Source organism: Dermochelys coriacea, chromosome 2 (assembly GCF_009764565.3).
Source record: "Dermochelys coriacea isolate rDerCor1 chromosome 2, rDerCor1.pri.v4, whole genome shotgun sequence".
Classification (NCBI taxonomy): Eukaryota; Metazoa; Chordata; order Testudines; family Dermochelyidae; genus Dermochelys; species Dermochelys coriacea.
The window spans coordinates 20,544,193-20,566,498 of record NC_050069.1 but is presented as its reverse complement, the minus strand read 5'-3'; the positions used below and the strand labels follow the sequence as shown (position 1 = coordinate 20,566,498).

Sequence of the window (22,306 nt, the reverse complement as noted above, 5' to 3'; positions counted from 1 at the left end):
GGGAACCCCAGCACAAAGGAGCACTTCGCCTGAGGCTTAGGTTTCAACATGGATTCTTTCAGTATGAATTTTCCTACGCTCTTTGATGTTCTGCCAAACCCAAATAAGAACCCAAACATCCCCGGCTTTGCTTAGCCTTTCCTCCCCTTTCTCTAGAGCCAAATAATCATAAAATACAATTAGCTTAGGGGTGAGGAGGGTCTATGTTACAGATGATTATTTTGTGCTCTCTCTAATCCTCCCACTGGGAGCCAGCCTGAGGTGAGAACCAATCTCTACCAAACTTCCATAGTGCAGGCAGGAATGGTGCTGACTTTGGATGAATGAGGAGAGGAAAATCCAACACTTCTTGAGGAAAGGGAAAAGTGGAGTTCAGTTTCCAAATGGGTTTTAAATGGGACATTTGTACTAAGGTTGCCAGATATAGGTGGTAAATCATTGCAACGTCCTGTCTCCTCTGAGCACACATACGCATACTGATAATGGACAATGTCCTTTGGCCAGTTCATCCTCCACTGTTAAAAACTTGTTCTTTGGGTTCAACTGACAGTCAGAAGGGGAGTAAATATTTGCAAGTGAACAGTTTTCTGACGGGGACATTCTCAAAAGGTACATTAACTGGAAAAAGAGCAAAGAGAAGCAGGAAATACTCTGCCACCATCCTCTTTTATTGTACCGGCCTGCCAGCTCAGGCCTGGCAAGACAGTAAAATAAATCAAACACACCAAAGCTGCATGCTCAGCTTTTACAAGGAAAGCATAGGAGAGCTTCTAGAATGGGAGTGCACTGATAAGGTGATCTGACTTCACAGAATTTCAAAGAATCGTCCTTTGAACTTAGAAAGGGTTCATTTGTGAGAGATAACATTGACTAAAAAAAAGCTTGAAAGAGCAACAAACACATTGTCACAGAGCGAGGCACTCCTTTCCAGTTCCAAGTAGAGAGCAGTTCAGAAACAAAAAGGGGGCAATGCCCCCTGTGCTGCATCTGTTTGACTTTGATTCTGGTCAAGTTGACATTTTGAGCTTTACTTAAGTGACTTTGATTTATGTTGGAGGCTATGCCCCTGAGGGTGAAGGAACCCATTTCAGACTAGGAACGTACATTTTAGAGGCCTTGTCTTTGTAGTGAAGTAAAAACCCCTATTGGGTTATGAAATAATAATAATAATCCGTTGCTCTTTGTTATTATTATACATATTATGGCAGCACCTGAGGCTCCAGCTCAGGTCAGGGCCCTATTGTTTTAAGTAGGGTGATGTCAGGAAAGTCCCTGCCCCAAGAATTTACAATCTAAATAGACAAATAGTGGGTGGGAGAAAGAAAGTGCTATTATCCCCATTTTACAGATAGGGAACTGATAAGCGATTTGCCCAACATCACATAGTCTGTGGCAGGGCAGGAAGTGACCACAGATTTCTGGAGTCCCAGTGTCTTAACTACAAAATCCACTTACCGCTCTAAGAAAAGGAATACTTGTGGCACCTTAGAGACTAACAAATTTATTTGAGCATAAGCTTTCATGAGCTACAGCTCACTTCATCGGACGCATTCAGTGGAAAATACAGTGGGGAGATTTATATACATAGAGAACATGAAACAATGGGTGTTACCATACACGCTGTAACGAGAAAAGGAGTACTTTTCTTTTTGTGAATACAGATTAACACGAGTGCTACTCTGAAAACTGTAACGAGAGTGATCACTTAGGGTGAGCTAATACCAGAAGGAGAGCGGGGGGGGGAGGGGACGACCTTTTGTAGTGATAATCAAGGTGGGCCATTTCCAGCAGTTGACAAGAACCTGTGAGGAACAGTGGGGGGTGAGGTGGGGGGGGGGAGAAATAACATGGGGAAATAGTTTTACTTTGTGTAATGACCCATCCACTCTCAGTCTCTATTCAAGCCTAAATTAATTGTATCCACTTTGCAAATTAATTCCAATTCAGCAGTCTCTCGTTGGAATCTGTTTTTGACATTTTTTGTTGTTGAAGAATTGCAATTTTTAGGTCTGTAATCGAGTGACCAAAGTGATTGAAGTGTTCTCCGACTGGTTTTTGACTGTTATAATTCTTGATGTCTGATTTGTGTCCATTTATTCTTTTACATAGAGACTGTCCAGTTTGACCAATGTATATGGCAAAGGGGCATTGCTGGCACATGATGGCATATATCACATTGGTAGATGTGCAGGTGAATGAGCCTCTGAAAGCGTGGCTGATGTGATTAGGCCCTATGATGGTGTCCCCTGAATAGATATGTAGACACAGTTGACAACAGGCTTAGTTGCAAGGATAGATTCCTGAGTTAGTGGATCTGTTGTGTGGTTGCTGGTGAGTATTTGCTTCAGGTTGGGGGGCTGTCTGTAAGCAAGGACTGGCCTGTCTCCCAAGATCTGTGAGAGTGATGGGTCGTCCTTCAGGATAGGTTGTAGATCCTTGATAATGCATTTGAGAAGTTTTAGTTGGGGGCTGAAGGTGATGGCTAGTGGCGTTCTGTTATTTTCTTTGTTGGGCCTGTCCTGTAGTAGGTGACTTCTGGATACTCTTCTGGCTCTGTCAAATCTGTTTCTTCACTTCAGCAGGTGAGTATTACAGTTGTAAGAATGCTTGACAGATCTTGTACGTATTTGTCTGAGGGGTTGGAGCAAATGCGGTTGTATCGTAGAGCTTGGCTGTAGACAATGGATTGTGTGGTGTGGTCTGGATGAAAGCTGGAGGCCTGTAGGTAGGAATAGCCATCAGTAGGTTTCCTAGAAAGGCCCACCTTGATTATCACTACAAAAGGTTCCCCCCCCCGGCTCTCCTGCTGGTAATAGTTCACCTTAAGTGATCACTCTCGTTACAGTGTGTATGGTAATACCCATTGTTTCATGTTTTCTATGTATATAAATCTCCCCACTGTATTTTCCACCGAATGCATCTGATGAAGTGAGCTGTAGCTCACGAAAGCTTATGCTCAAATAAATTTGTTAGTCTCTAAGGTGTCACAAGTACTCCTTTTCTTTTTGCGAATACAGACTAACACGGCTGCTACTCTGATACTTACCGCTCTGACATTCAGCTCAGTCGTCTACGCAACAAAGAGATATACTGGAGCTGGAAGAATACGCAGGGGGGGATGGGGGGGATTGCAAATACTCTATTTGTTTGACTATTTTCTAGATTTTTTTTTTTACTCTCATAAAAATGGTAGAAATGGAATATAAACTGTGAATTCACTTCTGCAGTCTTCATAACCCTTTCTATTCTTTTTCTGTGAACATTGCCATAAATGTTTTCATTTTCTTCTACAGAAATTTAAAAATCCAATATATAATCATGGACAGGTTCACATAGCCATCTTAAAATCTTTTTCATTTTCCTTCTGTTTATAAAAGTTATCATCCAATCAAAGAGCAGGAATAACAGCAGATCATTTAGATTATCAAACTCTATGACTAGAGCTGGGCAGGAAACGGTTTGCAAACAAGTTTAGAGCTATTGAAAAATTTGCATGCCCTGAATCAGGACAAAAAATTGAAATCTTAAACTTTCACAAACCAAACCTCCAAAAAGTTTTTGATGAGGTCAATCAAAATATTAAATCAAAAATTTTGAAATGTTTCACTTGTATTTTCAATTTTCTTTAACCTTTAATCCACATTTGCTAACATTTCAACTCAAAACGTAAAAAATAAATAAATAAAATTTTTGTCTAGAAAACAGTGAAAGGGAGATTGACAATTTTTAACCTTTGTTTTCCCCCACCTTCCCAAATAACTTTTTTCAGTCAGGAGATTCATCAAAACCGACCCCATTTCATGAACGGTTTGGATTTTAATGAATCAGAATTTTTCACTATCAAAAGGGTTTGTCAAAAAATTCCTAAACAGCCCTAACTACAACAAATAGTGAAAGACAAAGTCAAAGCAAATAGCCTGTGAGCAACCCATGGACTGAAATTTTCTTGTGCAAAATATGCAACAAACAAATTCTAAAATGGCAGACAAATACACAGAAATCCAACACTGCTTGTGGATAATAGGCAAAGAGGAAAAGGAGCTAAATTCACAAAATAGATTTGATGTGAATGCTTTGCCTGGCTCTGAAAGATCTTACTCCTGACCCAAGGAGGGCAGAGTATGGCTCTAATGCAGGGATGGGCAAACTTTTTGGCCTGAGGGCCACATTGGGGTTCCAAAACTCTATGGAGGGCCGGATAGGGAAGGCTGTGCCTCACCAAATAGCTTGGCCCCCGCCCCCATCTGTCCCACCCCTCGACTGCCCCCCTCAGAACTCCTGACCTATCTAACCCCCCCTGCTCCCGGTCCCCTGACTGCCCCGACCCCTATCCACACCCCCACCCCCTGACAGGACCCCCAGGACTTCCACACCTATCCAACCCCACGTGTTCCCCATCCTGTGACCACCACCTCCCCCAGAACCTCTGCCCCATCCAACCGCCCCCTACTTCCTGTCCCAACTGACCCCAAGCACCCACCCCTGCTCCTCTGTATGCTCATATAGCAAAACCCCAAATGGAGCTTTTAGGCACAAGCAGAATATAAATATGTAACAATAATAAAGAGGAGTTGACAGCTGAATGAATAATCAAGATTTTGCTGAGTGATGCAGCAGGATGGGGAAGTGGTTTTGCTTATGTACACAGAATTTGTGAGGTTGATCCTGGAATACTACATACTGTTCTGGGGTCCACATTGTAAAAAGGATGCTGAAAAATTGGAAAGGATATAGAGAAGAGTCACAAAAATGATTTGAGAGCTGGAGAAAATGCCTTACATTGAGACACTGAAGGATCTCAATTTGTTAAGCTCGTAAAAAGAAGATCAAGAGGTAATTATGGTGTATAAATACCTTCCTGGGGGGAAAAAAAAAAGGATACTAAAGGGGTATTTAACCTATGGAGACAGGTATAATAAGATCCAATGGCTGGAAGGTAAAACCAGACAAATTCAAACGAGAAATAAGGCATAATTTTTTAATAAGAGGAACAAACTACCTAGGGAAGTGGTAGATTCTACATCTCTGCAAATTAAGGTTCAAATGTCTTTCTGGAAGATGTACTTTAGTTAAATACAAGGTTTCAGAGTAGCAGCCGTGTTAGTCTGTATTCGCAAAAAGAAAAGGAGTACTTGTGGCACCTTAGAGACTAACAAATTTATTTGAGCATAAGCTTTCGTGAGCTACAGCTCACTTCATCGGATGCATTCGGTGGAAAATACAGTGGGGAGATTTATATACACACACAAAGAACATGAAACAATGGGTTTTATAACACACTGTAAGGAGAGTGATCACTTAAGATGAGCTATTACCAGCAGGAGGGGGTGGGGGAGGAAGAAAACCTTTTATGGTGATAATCAAGATGGGCCATTTCCAGCAGTTAACAAGAACGTCTGAGGAAAAGTGGGGGGTGTGGTGGTGGAGGGGGGGGGGGAGAAATAGTTTTACTTTGTGCAATGACCCATCCACTCCCAGTCTCTATTCAAGCCTAAGTTAATTGTATCCAGTTTGCAAATTGATTCCAATTCAGCAGTCTCACTGGAGTCTGTTTTGAAGTTTTTTTGTTGTTGAAGGATAGCCACTCTCAGGTCTGTAATCGAGTGACCAGAGAGATTGAAGTGTTCTCCGACTGGTTTTTGAATGTTATAATTCTTGACGTCTGATTTGTGTCCATTCATTCTTTTACGTAGAGACTGTCTAGTTTGACCAATGTACATGGCAGAGGGGCATTGCTGGCACATGATGGCATATATCACATTGGTAGATGCGCAGGTGAACGAGCCTCTGATAGTGTGGCTGATGTGATTAGGCCCTGTGATGGTGTCCCCTGAATAGATATGTAGACACAGTTGACAACAGGCTTTGTTGCAAGGATAGGTTCCTGAGTTAGTGGTTCTGTTGTGTGGTGTGTGGTTGCTGGTGAGTATTTGCTTCAGGTTGGGGGGCTGTCTGTAAGCAAGGACTGGCCTGTCTCCCAAGATCTGTGAGAGTGATGGGTCATCCTTCAGGATAGCTTGTAGATCCTTGATGATGCGTTGGAGAGGTTTTAGTTGGGGGCTGAAGGTGATGGCTAGTGGCGTTCTGTTATTTTCTTTGTTGGGCCTGTCCTGTAGTAGGTGACTTCTGGGTACTCTTCTGGCTCTGTCAATCTGTTTCTTCACTTCAGCAGGTGAGTATTATAGTTGTAAGAATGCTTGACAGAGATCTTGTACGCATTTGTCTGTCTGAGGGGTTGGAGCAAATGCGGTTGTACCGTAGAGCTTGGCTGTAGACAATGGATCGTGTGGTGTGGTCTGGATGAAAGCTGGAGGCATGTAGGTAGGAATAGTGGTCAGTAGGTTTGCGATATAGGGTGGTGTTTATGTGACCATCGCTTATTAGCACTGTAGTGTCCAGGAAGTGGATCTCTTGTGTGGACTGGTCCAGGCTGAGGTTGATGGTGGGATGGAAATTGTTGAAATCATGGTGGAATTCCTCAAGGGCTTCTTTTCCATGGGTCCAGATGATGAAGATGTCATCAATGTAGCGCAAGTAGAGTAGGGGCATTAGGGGACGAGAGCAGAGGAAGCGTTGTTCTAAGTCAGCCATAAAAATGTTGGCCTACTGTGGGGCCATGCGGGTACCCATCGTAGTGCCACTGATTTGAAGGTATATATTGTCCCCAAATGAGAAATAATTATGGGCGAGGACAAAGACACAAAGTTCAGCCACCAGGTTAGCCGTGACATTATCAGGGATACTGTTCCTGATGGCTTGTAGTCCATCTTTGTGTGGAATGTTGGTGTAGAGGGCTTCTACATCCATAGTGGCTAGGATGGTGTTTTTAGGAAGATCACCAATGGATTGTAGTTTCCTCAGGAAGTCAGTGGTGTCTCGAAGATAGCTGGGAGTGCTGGTAATGTAGGGCCTGAGGAGGAAGTCTACATAGCCAGACAATCCATCTCAGGCATTGGCACCTTGACAGCAGATGGGGCATCCAGGATTTCTAGGTTTATGGATCTTGGGTAGCAGATAGAATACCCCAGGTTGGGGTTCCAGGGGTGTGTCTGTGCGGATTTGTTCTTGTGCTTTTTCAGGGAGTTTCTTGAACAAATCAGACGTCAAGAATTATAACATTCAAAAACCAGTCGGAGAACACTTCAATCTCTTCGGTCACTCGATTACAGACCTGAGAGTGGCTATCCTTCAACAACAAAAAAACTTCAAAAACAGACTCCAGTGAGACTGCTGAATTGGAATCAATTTGCAAACTGGATACAATTAACTTAGGCTTGAATAGAGACTGGGAGTGGATGGGTCATTACACAAAGTAAAACTATTTCCCCATGTTATTTCTCCACCCCTACCTCACCCCACACTGTTCCTCAGATGATCTTGTTAACTGCTGGAAATGGCCCACCTTGATTATCACCATAAAATGTTTTCCTCTCCCTGTCCTCCCCCCAGCTGGTAATAGCTCATCTGAAGTGATCATTCTCCTTACAGTGTGTACGATAAAACCCATTGTTTCATGTTCTCTGTGTGTGTGTGTGTATATAAATCTCCCCACTGTATTTTCCACCGAATGCATCCAGTGAAGTGAGCTATAGCTCACGAAATCTTATGCTCAAATAAATTTGTTAGTCTCTAAAGTGCCACAAGTACTCCTTTAGTCAAAGACAAGTTACTGGACTCAATGCAGGCGTCACCGAGTGAAACTCTGTGGCCTGTGATACACAGGAGGTCAGATTAGATGTGCCAATGGTTCCTTCTGACTTTAAGATCTATTAATGGACAACGTAAGTGCTTTGGGGATTGTTTAATAAAAAGTGAGCATTTAAGCAGAGGTTTTCATAGCTGCCAAAGAGATTTTGACACTCATTTCCCATTGGGTGTCCTGTAAACCAGCAGCTGAAAGTCTTGCAGAAGGAGGATTTAAAAGAAAAGGTAGCAGCATGGCACACAAGGTTATGAAGATTGTTCTAGGCATAGGAATCAGGGTGGAAGAAAGCCCTGTATTAATAGCATTAGGCCCACAGCTCTGGAGCATTGGAATTCCATGTGATCTCTTTCTCACCGGAGCAGGCATTAATTCATTGCACATTCTCATTAAACCTGCAGCTGATCACTGAAGACTTTGCTTTCTGACTACATCACACAAGCTCTTTGTTCTACTGACCTAGAGAGCTAGGAATGCAAGAGATGGCAAAGCTGCCAGATCACCACCTTGTATTCCCAGAGAAAAATGTCACCACCACGTAATGTGCCTAGATCACTACTGTTACTGCTGCTATGTCTGTCCTTAGAAACTCAAACAGATGGATTTGTCAAAATAAACCTAGTCATTTTTTAAAATCACATTCCTCTGCAGTTCTTTTCCCTGCAGACACATCTTGGGCATATCTACAAATGTTAGCTACCTGCCTTCTCAGATGAGGAAGGAAAGGTATTTGCAGACCCACTCAAACTTTTAAACTATCCAGTGGTTGAGTTTGGATTTTCAAAAGTGCCTAGAGAGTAGAGCTGGGTGACATTTTCTGAGGAAAACTTTTTGAATGAAAAAATATATATTCAGGTTAAAAAACATTTTACAAATTCATGGGGTTTTTTTAATTTTTTTTTTTTAAATATTTTTAATTCCAAAAAAGTTGGAACATTTTTGTCTTGGAATTTTTCAAATGAAATGTGTTGACTTTTCAATTCAAAATGACTGCTTTTATTTCCCTTTTTAATTAAAAAAAGGAGGTAATTTTGAAAGTTCAAAATCAAAATAAAATGCTGTGTTTTGGGTTAAACAAACATTTACTTTTTCAGAAGCAACTAAGTGAGACTTAGGAGCACAGATTTGCCCACTATTTAGATTATAAGCTTTTGTGGGCAGAAACCATTGTTTGTTATGTGTTTGTACAGTGCCTAGCACAATGGGGTCCAAATCCATTAGTGGGGCTTTAAGGCATTACTGTAATGCAAATTATAAATATAGTTTATTATTAATAGGTTGACTTCCAATGGGACTTTATAACCGGCAATATCCATTGCATCACTGCTTGTATAGATGGTCTGGACACGTATAACTGGTCCAAAGCCCCAGCTTTCACCATTTTCTTTTTCTAATTACCTTCCTTTTCTTTTTGCCTGCCTTATGTATAAAAATATCCTTCAATATGACTTTTTTTGGGGGAGGGGGGGAGGGAATCCTTTTAAAAGTAACCATTGAATCTATTTCATCTGTATCATTATTATTTGAGAATTATACAGATAACCTTATTCTCTTCCTACATGTGATGAGAAGCTTTCATTTAACTAGTGTGAGGTTACCACTCAGATGTAATACAGTAGCTCTAAAAGTGAAATCACTTTGCACATTACAAGTAAGAGGTGGTCAAAAATAGGAATTTCACAGACAATGGAAATTCCAATTTTTGACATTTTGACATTTTTTTTTTTGACAATTTTTGACGTTTGTTTCCTTCCCGAATTGGAAGGAAAAGTTGAAATATCGAAACTGTCTGAGGAACAAAAAGGTTTAAAATGTTGTCATAGAAATGTTAAATTGTTTCTTGTGTGTTTGTTGAACCAAATCAAAACATTTGGTTTCATCTTGGCTTGACTTTGAAATGTCTCTGCCTAAGCTGTCCTTGTGCCTCATAGGAATTGTAGTATGGGTGTCTCATGCCCCCATTTTTCTCAATAGTCTGATCTCCCACGATCCACCACGGTCACGAACTCCCATGGTACACCATGGCAGTTCAGCCAGAAGAAAAACAGGAGCTTTACACATTATTTCATGATTACCCTGTCCTCCCACCGTACCCTCGTCTGTTTCTTTCTCCAGTTGCATCTTGACATATCCCAAATTGTGAGCTCAGACTCTTATCTCATTTTACGGTGCCTAGAACAATTGGATCCGTAGGCACAAGTGTAATACAGACAACAAATAAAATGACAAGCACTGCTGATCATCTGTGGAGACCATTTTGTTGAAGACTGTTCACACAATCATAATGTGAGCTCCCCGGGCAGAGCGTGAGCAGGTTCTAAATGAACTAATTCTACCAAATGGACATATATATATATATATATATATATATATGTCTGAATATATCAACGCCATAAAGTCAACCTGCTCTGCCATATTACCACATAGTGTGGTGATCTTTTTAAGGCTGGGGGACCTTGTATTTATCACTGCATAACTCTTAATGCTTACCATAGCAGCAACCAGAGCCTAGTGTTAACTGCAGCCTACAGCTCCCTGGAGACCAGCGCCTCTACTTTCAAAATGGTGGCGCTCCTCTTCACATAACAGCAGCCTCTTTCTGCATGTTCATGTTATCCATCCATCCTGCCCATGAGGCAGTGATACCAATCAAAGCAGCTGCCTCCTGGAAACGGGGCCGGCTCTCGGATTTTTGCCACCCCAAGCAAAAAAATGTTTGGCCGCCCCTGATTTTTTTTCGTGCCCCCCGTCCCCAGGTCTGCCCCAACCCCGCCCCTTCCCAACTCCTTCCCCAAATCCCCAGGCCCGGCCCCTCCCCCGGGCATGCCGCATTCCCCCCCCCCCCCATTGCTTCCTGCGACTCCCCCACCCTAGCTCACCTCCGCTTTGCCTGCTCCCCTGAACATGCCACCGCTCCGCTTCTCCCCCCTCCCTCTCAGGCGAGGGAGAGGCAGCGCGTTCAGGGGAGCAGGCAGAGTGAAGGTGAGTGGGGGGAGGAGTAGAGAAACTGCTCCCCGCCCCAGCTCGCCTCCACTCTACCACCACCACCTCCCCCAAGCGCACCACTGCTCAGCTTCTCCCCTTCCCTCCCAGGCTTGCTATGCGAAACGGCTGTTTCGCTCATGGCAAGCCTGGGAGGGAGGGGATGAAGAAGCAGAGCGGTGGCGGCATGCTCAGGGGAGCGGGCGGAGGCAAGCTAGGGGAGCGGGGGCACATTTCTAGGGGTGGCATGGCTGCAGGCGGAATGGCTCCCCTAGAAACGTGCTGCCCCAAGCACCTGCTGGTGCCTAGAGCTGGCTCTGCCTGGAAAGAAGATAACCAGATTTGCTCTCTCTCTTTTACAGAAGGTGTGTTTAATCTTAAATATTGGAAGTCTGATTCTGATTTCTCACTATTTTTACCACTGGTGCAACTCTGTAAACTTGAGATTTCAGAGTAGCAGCCGTGTTAGTCTGTATCTGCCAAAAAAAAAAAAACAAAACAAAACAAGACAAACAAAACCAGGAGTACTTGTGGCACCTTAGAGACTAACAAATTTATTAGAGCATAAGCTTTCGTGGGCTACAGCCCACTTCATCGGATGCACTGAATATAGTAAGAAGATTATAGATAGATAGATAGATAGATAGATAGATAGATATACACACACACACACACACACACATATACAGAGAAGGTGGAATTTGCCATACAAACTGTAAGAGGCTAATTAATTAAGATGAGCTATTATCAGCAAGAGAAAAAACTTCTGTAGTGATAACCAAGATGGTCCATTAAGACAGTTGACAAGAAGGTGTGAGGATACTTAGCATGTGGAAATAGAATCAATATGTGTAATGACCCAGCCACTCCCAGTCTCTATTCAAACCCAAGTTAATGGTATCTAGTTTGCATATTAATTCAAGCTCAGCAGTTTCTCGTTGGAGTCTGTTATTGAAGCTTTTCTGTTGCAGAATTGTCACCCTTAAGTCTTTTACTGAGTGGCCAGAGAGATGTTGCTCACAATTTACAACAGTAGCCACAAAATCAGATCCAGCCCTTAGATATCTTTATTGAAAGTAATTGCTACTGACTAGTTCCATGTAAGTTGGCCATTCCTAGATTTACATTGACTACAGAACCCAGAACACAGGAAGAGTTGCTAGGAATAAAAAGTACATTATACATGATGATAAACTACCCAGGGTGATTTGGAGAAATTAAATACTTTGAGCCTTCAGCCTTCCGAATAATTTGTAAATGAAACAGCTGTGATTTATGGCTCTAGCAGATATGTCAAGCCTGACATTTATAATTTGAAAAATACATTTGAATTCTTCTCTAAATAAATAATTTTAAAAAAAAAAACACATTGCTCTCAAACATTGCTTAAGATACGCGAGTGATAAATTAGAATCCATAACACTGGGTGGTGCAGTCTCAAGGATTAATGTGTTTCTATCTAGTGAAAATATGGATTCAAATTTACATCAGGGCAAAAGTGAAACACTCTAAGTGGCTTCCATCCAGTCCTCTGCAAGTGGTTACAGTCATGATTTTTATGAAAAAAAATCTGTCAAGGACCTTCTTCCCTACCTCAAAAAGAGTTAAATTTCTGGAATAACTTATATCTGATCATTCCTGCACTGAGGACTTCAACTTCCATACAGCTATTGTCTCCTAAGTTATAATTGTGTGGTTGGTTAGGGCTCCCTCCCATCCTGAGAAGTCAGAGGATGGCCCCACTTTTGCATTGTAAGTGGTGCCTACATAGCTTCAAAGATACATAAAATAAGAGAGAAAAGCCATTGACAAGCTTTGGGTGCGATCCTGCAATAATGCTGGATGTGGAGTTTCCCATTGGAAATACATGAGTGTTTACAGTACAGATCCGGGGTTAGATTCAAGCCCTTAATAGTACTGCCAACATGAACACTCTGTTGCCCCCTGTCCACAGCGCCCCCATCCGGTAGACATTGTTATTGGGCACTGTGATTATTAACATAGCAGGTGCACTTAGATACAGAGCTTTATCTATGAGAGACTGTGGTCCAATGGATAGGATAAAGGAATTATATCAGATGTAGATTTAGTCGCAATAATGCCACTAGCCTACTGTGTAACCTTGGCACATTCATTTCTCCTCTCTGTACCTCCGTTTACCCTCCCACTCTTTGTCCTATTTAGACTGTAAGCTCTATAGGGCAGAGACCCTCTTATTCTGCATTTGTACAGTGCCTCACACAATGGCACCCCAATCTTGACTGGAGCCTATAGTATCATAATACAAATAAATAAACAAGTACATGAAATGTTTATACCTTGGTGTACATGTCTACCTACACGTAGAGTTATGCATGCACTGGCCAAATAGTACTTTCAGTTCCACTAGTGAATATAAGAACGGCAATACTGAGTCAGATCAAAGGTCCATCTAGCTCAGTATTCTGGATTTCTACATAGAGTGCTTTCACGGGCTGAAATTGTGGAAAAGCAGCATCACTTGCCCCACAACCTCAGCCGCACAGAACACAATGCCATCCACAGCATCAGAAACAACTCTGACTTCATAATCAAAAAGACTCACAAAGGAGGTGCTATCGTCATCATGAATAAGTCGGAATATGAACAAGAGGCTGCTAGGCAGCTCTCCAAAACCACTTTCTACAAGCCATTACCTTCTGATCCCACTGAGGGTTACCAAAAGAAACTACAGCATTTGCTCAAGAAACTCCCTGAAAAAGCACAAGAACAATTCTGCACAGACACACTCCTGGAACCCCGACCAGGCGTATTCTATCTGCTACCCAAGATCCATAAACCTGGAAATCCTGGACACCCCATCATCTCAGGCGTTGGCACCCTGACAGCAGGATTGTCTGGCTATGTAGACTCCCTCCTCGGGCCGTACGCTACCAGCACTCCCAGCTACCTTTGAGAAACCACTGACTTCCTGAGGAAAGTACAGTCCGTTGGTGATCTTCCTGAAAACACCATCCTAGCCACTATGGATGTAGAAGCCCTCTACACCAACATTCCACACAAAGATGGACTACAAGCCGTCAGGAACAGTATCCCCGATAAAGTCACAGCAAACCTGGTGGTTGAACTTTGTGACTTTGTCCTCACCCATAACTATTTCACATTTGGGGACAATGTATACCTTCAAATCAGCGGCACTACGATGGGTACCCGCATGGCCCCACAGTAGGGCAACATTTTTATGGCTGACTTAGAACAACGCTTCCTCAGCTCTCGTCCCCTAATGCCCCTACTCTACTTGCGCTACATTGATGACATCTTCATCATCTGGAACATGGAAAAGAAGCCCTTGAGGAATTCCACCATGATTTCAACAATTTCCATCCCACCATCAACCTCAGCCTGGACCAGTCCACACAAGAGATCCACTTCCTGAACACTACGGTGCTAATAAGCGATGGTCACATAAACACCACCCTATACCGGAAACCTACTGACCGCTATGCCTACCTACATGCCTCCAGCTTTCATCCAGACCACACCACATGATCCATTGTCTACAGCCAAGCTCTACGATACAACTGCATTTGCTCCACCCCTCAGACAGAGATCTTGTAGGTGTTTGTCTCTATCAAGCATTCCTACAACTACAATACCCACCTGCTGAAGTGAAGAAACAGATTGTCAGAGCCAGAAGAGTACCCAGAAGTCACCTACTACAGGACAGGCCCAACCAAGAAAATAACAGAACGCCATTAGCCATCACCTTCAGCCCCCAACTAAAACCTCTCCAACGCATCATCAAGGATCTAAAACCTATCCTGAAGGATGACCCATCACTCTCACAGATCTTGGGAGACAGGCCAGTCCTTGCTTACAGACAGCCCCCCAACCTGAAGCAAATACTCACCAGCAACCACACAACAGAACCACTAACCCAGGAACCTATCCTTACAACAAAGCCCGTAGCCAACTGTGTCCACATATCTATTCAGGGGACACCATCATAGGGCCTAATCACATCAGCCACACTATCAGAGGCTCATTCACCTGCGCATCTACCAATGTGATTATATGCCATCATGTGCCAGCAATGCCCCTCTGCCCTTGTCCATGGCCAAACTGGACAGTCTCTATGTAAAAGAATAAATGGACACAAGTTAGACGTCAAGAATTATAACATTCAAAAACCAGTCAGAGAACACTTCATTCTCTTTGGTTACTCGATTACAGACGTAAAAGTTGTAATTCTTCAACAAAAAAACTTCAAAACCAGACTCCAACGAGAGACTGCTGAATTGGAATTGATTTGCAAATTAGATACAATTAACTTAGGCTTGAATAAAGACTGGGAGTGGACGGGTCATTACACAAAGTAAAACTATTTCCCCATGTTTATTCCCCCCACCCCCTGCTGTTCCTCAGACGTTCTTGTCAACTGCTGGAAATGGCCCACCTTGATTATCACTACAAAAGGTTCCCCCCACCCCCGCTCTCCTGCTGGTAATAGCTCACCTTACCTGATCACTCTCGTTACAGTGTGTATGGTAACACCCATTGTTTCATGTTCTCTGTGTATATAAATCTCCCCACTGTATTTTTCACTGAATGCATCCAATGAAGTGAGCTGTAGCTCACAAAAGCTTATGCTCAGATAGATTTATTAGTCTCTAAGGTGCCACAAGTACTCCTTTTCTTTTTGTCCTCTGACAGTGGCCAATGCCAGGTGCTCCAGAGGGAATGAACAGAACAGGTAATCATCAAGTGATCCATCACATATCACCCATTCCCAGCTTCTGGCAAACAGAGGCTAGAGACATCATCCCTGCCCATCCTGGCTAACAGCCATTGATGGACCTATCCTCCATGAACTTATCTAGTTCTTTTTTGAACCCTGTTATAGTCTCGGCCTTCACAACATCCTCTGGCAAGGAGTTCCACAGGTTGACTGTGCATTTTGTGAACAAATATTTCCATTTGTTTGTTTTAAACTTGCTGCCTATTAATTTCATTTAGTGACCCCTAGTTCTTGTGTTATGAGAAGGAGTAAATAACTCTTCCCTATTTACCTTCTCCACACCTGTCATGATTTTATAGACCTCTATCATATCCTGTTAGTCATCTCTTTTCCAAGCTAAAAAGTCCCAATCTCTCCTCAAATGGAAGCTGTTCCATACCACTAATATTTTTGTTGCCCTTTTCTGAACCGTTTCCAATCTCAATATATCTTTTTTGAGATGGGGAACCACCTCTGCATACAGTATTCAAGATGTGGGCATACCATTGATTTATATAGAGGCAACATGATATTTTCTGTCCTATTATCTATCCCTTCCTTAATTATTCCCAGCATCCCGTTTGCTTTTTTTGACTGCTGCTGCACATTGAGTGGATGTTTTCAGAGAACTATCCACAATGACTCCAAGATCTTTCTTGAGTGGTAACAACTAATTTAGATCCCATCATTTTATACGTATAGTTGGGATTATGTTTTCCAATGTACATTACTTTGCATTTATCAACATTGAATTTCAGCTGCCATTTTGTTGCTCAGTCACCCATTTTTGAGAGATCCTTTTGTAGATTTTTCAATGAAAAAATTCAAACCAAAAAGGAAATCTCTTGTTTCATTTCAATTTTCAAAAACACAGAAGTGTTGGGTTTGGGAGTTTTTGCTCCTCCAGTTCAGCTTTCTTTCCTTTTTCACCCCACCTCCCTCCCTTTCCTCCACTGGAAAATAAGGGGTGGGGAAATTGTAAAGAAAGAAAGAAAATTTTTTTCATTTTTTCCTCCCACTTTCTCTGCCTTTTCTTGTTATCCAAAATGAAGCAAGATTTCCATTTTTCTTTCACAGAATCATAGAAATGTAGGCCTGGAAGGAAACTCGAGAGATCCTTTAGTCCAGCCCCCTGTGCTGAGGAGGACTGTTCTCAAAAACTAGAATGAAAGATCATTTTATTTTGTTTTGAATTTTTTTCATTTAAAAAAATCAAAATTAATCTATTTTTGGCCAACTCCTAGCCAATTGTTGGGAGAGAGAATATGGATTTGTACTATACCTTTGTTTTAGATTTTTTAATTGAAAAATGTCCATGGTAATTTTTAAACAAAGTCATAAGCTTGAACAAAGTGGAGAGCAATATAAAAGGCCTAAGGGCCTGATCTTGCCCCACCGGGTTCAATGGGCGCTCCATCACTGACTTCAAGGAACGCAGGATCAAGCATAAAACACTAAGCATCTACCACATCTTATCTCAGGGAAAACTGGCAGCTTCTTTATTAGAAATGTTTAGAGACAGTTTCAGTAATGAAACTGCTCTCATCATGATGAGAAGCTTATAATGTAAAATTGTACCCAAACAATTTTGATCAATTGTTATGAAAAGATCAATTGTTATGCTTTTCTTACTAGCTTATTTCATTAATAAGCAGAGATGCTAAAATCTTGGCCAAGATAATGGCAGTAATATCAGCTAAATTACTCCCACACTTACCAGCTATAGACCAAGTGGCATTTGTATATGGGCATAAAGCCACTGTTGAGCCAAGGAGACTATTTAGCCTTCTGCATTACACAAAGCATTATAGCCATCCAGATTTAATAGACTGATGGAGAGCAAAAAGGCATTTATTTATATGGAATGGGCTTCTGTGTTCATAGTGGTACAAAAATAAATCTGGGAGAACAATTTATTTGCTCGATTATAACTCCCCGTGCTATAATGATTAAAGGACATGCATCATCCCCATTCATGTTTTCTAGGAAAAGCTCACCCACCATTACTATCTGATGCAGTGATCATTTACAGCATAGTTTTTAGGACCTCAGATAGCATCACAGGAAAAAAAGAAGTGTATAGAGAGGAAAGTACTTTGCATTGCAATGCTCTCTTAGCTTTTATTCCCTCTCCTGAGGAATCAGCATCAGAATTTATGATTATTGATATTTGTGGGCTCATTCTGGCTACTTAATTCATTATGTCAAATCAGAATATTTATGCAGGCTCTTTGGTTCCCCTCTATATAAATAACTCTTTACAAAGAGCACAAAGGAAAAATATAGGGAGATGGGTGGCAACCAATTTGAGGGATACCCACAATATGTATTATTTGTATTATGGTCATGCCTAAGGGGCACAACAAAGATCAAGGCCCCAGTGTGCTAAGCACAGCATAACACACAATTTGGGTATGTCTACACTGGAAGGTGTAATTTCCAGTTCAAACAGACATACCCAAGCCAACTCTGATCAAGCTAGCATGCTAAAAATAGAAGTTTAGCCATGGCTGTATGAGCGGTGGGAGGGGCTAGCCACTTGAGTTCGTACGTAGGGTCTTGGATGGGATCGTACCTGCGGAGGCTAGCTCATTCTGCCACTCACGTTGTAGCAGTTATGCTTCTATATCTAGCACACTAGCTGGTTCAGAACTAGTGTGGGTACGTCTGCTCAAGCTGAAAGTTACACCTTCCAACTCCAGTGTAGACATACCCACAGAGTTTACATTCTAAACATAGAAGACTGACAAAGAATGGGAGGGAGAACAGAGAAGTGAAGCAGCATGCCCGGTCAGTAGTAAAGCTGGGAAAAAACCCAGCTCATGACTCTCTGTCCATTCCCATAGCCTCACTGCCATTCACGTTTGTGCATATAACACCTATTCTCAGTGCTACAGTGGAAGATTTAAGCTGGTGTAAAAAAATCTGTCATTGCCTTATTAGGCAGAGACACAGTCATTAAGATTAACACATTACCCAGACTCAAATTCCCTATAGTAATATTTGCTTTTGCTTTGTCAGATCAGCTGCTTAGTAAGCCAAACAGAACAACAGATTTTAGTAGAAGGATCAGATGTACAGGATTGCACTGAAAAAAGGAACCTTATGGAGAAAAATAGCAGCATGAGAAATACATGAGGGCCACACAGAGTATATGATGAACTGGGCACAGTAGCCAATGCAGAGCAGTTTGTGAAAAACAGAGTGTCCCATTCAATGTTCCCTCTAATTTTTGACAGGGAACGCAAATTGTGTGCACAAAAAATTTCTTCTGTGCAAATTATTGTGCTTTGTGCAAATTTTTGTGCATGTGGTGTTTCGCACGCACACGCACACAGCTTAGAGAGAACAGTGGTCTCTTTGCTGTATCGGTCACCATGATTACACCACCATATCCTCAGCTGGTGTAAACTGGGGCACCACCATTAAAGTCAATGAAGCACCAGTGAATTACACCAGCTGAAGATGCGACCCAATTGCGGTCTGCCTTTTTAGATGCAAACATGGCCCCAGCACTACAGTAGGTGAGTGCCAGGTTGTGCCATTAGGGTTCAGCCCTCAGTAAGGCCGATACAGAGCAGGACTAACACTAGCAGGAGCACCACTGTGCCTCTTGGCACTCCCTAACATGCCAGGGGAATGTACCTTCCTCCAATGCTCTTCAGGACACACAACATACACTGTCGTGCACACCCAGCCAGCTCCACTGCAGAGAGGGACAGGGCAAACTCACCCCTCCCTGCCCCCATTTGGGGCAGCATGCACCTCTCCATTCTTTGCACACCCTAGGCATCATCCTGCAAGATGCTGAGCACTTAAGCAAGATGTTCAATGCCTTCATCACCCCATAAAGCCAGGGAGAGCTCAGGCTGCTCTGCAACTTACAGCCATGCTGGTTCAGGCCCTAAGCAAGGGCTTAGTCCTCAGCATGGCCTAATGTTTGCAAACACTGACTGTCTGGTCCACTGAAAGGCCAATGGATTACAGAGGGCACATTTAACAAAATGACAAGGTTATAGCATTCAGGATAGCATGAACGCTAATGACTTTCTATAGTCATCCTAAATCACCATAAGAAATATCACATCCTAGATTTGGGGCTATTTCCATATATACAAATCACAAGTTATAAACATTATCTCTGAGAGCAATGGATATATTTTGCACCAAGAATGTGCTTCCTACACTATTCCTAGAGTTGGGTGGGAAACGGTTTCTCCTGCAAAAAATTTCAAGCTTTTCATATATTTTCCCCAGGATAAACCTGAGCTCTTTAACAAATTTTCACAGGGGTGACTCCACAGCATCCTGCTTCTGTTTTCCCTTTCTTAAACAAACAGCACACTATCCAAAGGAAATCAAGCATTCTTCACCTACTCTCCACTTTACTCGGTCCTCAGGTCACTGCCCCAAACCCAATTCAGCGTCTTTCTCCTGATAATCCAAAATAACACAAAGTCTTTCAAAACAGAATGCAAACTCCCCCAGCTGGGCACAGTCTCTCCTCCCTGAGGGTCTGTTTTTCTGCCTCCCAGCTCCCCCAACCTGGAGTTTGTCCTGCACAAGCCTTGCCTGCTGGTATGTTCCCCTCTGCTGACTCAAGGACCTGGAGAAGCCTTCTTACTCTCTGCAGGCATAACCACAGTTTCCTGAATGCCCCCACATCCTCCATGCTGGAATCACTTGATTCCTCTCAGGTGGGGCTCATTCTGTAATCATGGTTAGCTAGCCCCAGTCCTCCAGCTGTTAAGGCACAAGCCACCCAATTACACAGAGAGAGAAAGCAAGTGAGTGCTCCTAGAAAAGCCCATTACCCAGTGGATCAGGCACTGCTATAGATGATACAGGTTCAAGTCTCTACTCTGCCTGATTCAGGTTTGGCAAAGGGACACCCCATGTTTTGTAACCTCGGTCTCTCACATCTTAGGGAATGCCTTCACCACTGGGCTATTTTGGGGGGTGTTTTTCTCTATGACCAGAAATTCCATCCTGGATCTAAGAAAAATTCCCATCAAAACAGATACAGAAGAATTCTGCAGAAAGTTTTGGTTTTCATGAATCAGCATTTTCCAACCATAAAATATTTTGTCAAAAAATTCCCAACCAGCTCTACTTCCTAGTAAGCAATGTTCAAGTTAAATATATCCAACAGGGAGAGCTCTTGACACCGGTAACCTACAAAGGGTACGACCTGATTATCTGTAGAATAGTTTGAACTCTCAAAAGTAAATATTGCAAATGTCTTACAGCAGTGGAACTGAGACCTTGAGCTAGAACTAATCAAGAGGAATGGTCAGAAGGAGCCATAAAACAGATGTAAAAAAATAATACATTTCCTGTAAACAGACATTCTCTCTCATATGATATTTCATAAGTGAAAGTATCAATAGGCATCACTTGATGTTCTGGAAACATCAAATAATACAAGTAGAGCTGCCTGGAAATTTTCCAACAGGACATTTTTTTCCACTGGAAAATGCCAATTAGCTGAAAGTCCAATGTTTCACAGAAATGTCAATTTCAATCAAATTTCATTTTTAAAAAATGGAACAGAACTTTTCAATTTTCCATTTTGAAATGACTTTTCCTTTCAATTTTTTAAAAATGATATTTTATTTAACATAATATAAAATAAAAAAAAAGTCAAAATCAGAATGAAACGCTTCCATTTTATCAAAATGAAACATTTCAATCAAACCAAAAAGATTTTTTTCCAGGGGAAATGTTGAGGTTTTTTTGGTTTTGTTCATTTTTGGAATGGAAATCATTTAGAAATCATGGAATTTCCTATGAAACAGAAAATCCAATGCCCTGCCACCTCTAAATACAAGTGTTTTGGGTTGGGATTTAAAAAAATATTATTCCCATAATGTTATAGACTGTAGCCCAGAACCTCAGTCCTTCATCTGCCCCCCCGTATACCACTGTAGCAGTACAGGATTTCCTGTTGTAGCTATCCTTTCACCACTTACACCTCACCACTACATTAGGGGATGGTTCAGCACAGGCTCTAGCATGATGGGCTCTGGTGATCTTGGCTGCTGGAGTAACTATCTGCAGTGTAGACCCTGGCACTCCTAGGATGAGACCAGAGACACAAAGGTGGCCTAAATCCACTTATGCCCCCTCGTTTGCCCCAGGTGTGCTAGCAGCTGCTCTGGCACATCTGGCGATAGAGTCCTGAGCACTGGCCAATGCCCTAACTATTCATATTGGGTATGAAAACTGCAAATGAAACAAACCAAGATTTAGCCATTGAACAAGGCACTGTGCAAGCACGTAGTAAGAGATTGTAAGCTCCTCAGGGCAAGGGCTATCTCAATAGACAAGCCAGACAAAGAGTGGGAGGAGAAACTGAGGGGTGAAGCGATTTGCCCACGATCAAAAAAAAGATGAGTGGAAGAGCCAGTAATAGCAACTAGTTCTCTTGAGTCCCATTCTAGTACCCTGTCCACTGAGCCATACAGCTATGGTCCAGGCTGATATCAAACAGCTGCTGTGTTTCCCCCACAGAAGTGGCTTCCTATCACTAGTAGATGAGCGTCTGCAGCTTGAGATTTTTCTGGGATGAAAAGCATAAGATTCATTATGCTGATTTTAGTGGTAAAACCCTTTCTAATGAACTGATTAAGATCTTAGGAATCCCTTGTAGCTCAGCAGGCTCGTCTGCCAGTGAAACACCATTTAAACTCAGGACTTGTACACACAGAGAAAATTACCAGCATAGCTATGCCAGTAAAACTCCCATGTGGACACTCTTCACTTGTGTCAGTATAAACTAAACTGGAAAAAAAAGCACTCTTATTCTGGGAAAAGAGTATCTACAGGGAGAGTTTTCATAGATTCATAGATACTAAGGTGAGAAG

At 42.2% G+C, this 22,306-nt stretch overlaps 1 long non-coding RNA gene across 2 annotated transcripts in view; it reads right to left on the bottom strand.

The window, feature by feature from the left end:
- LOC119851834 overlaps positions 1–22,306 on the bottom strand; it is a 55,321-nt gene that overhangs the window by 14,611 nt on the left and 18,404 nt on the right. The window contains exon 1 of one of the 2 annotated variants that reach the window (XR_006278652.1): positions 19,818–19,874. The exons of the other annotated variant lie outside the window; for it this stretch is intronic. This is a non-coding gene — a long non-coding RNA (uncharacterized LOC119851834). Of the gene's footprint in view, positions 1–19,817; positions 19,875–22,306 lie in introns of those variants that run through there. 2 annotated transcript variants of the gene reach the window in all.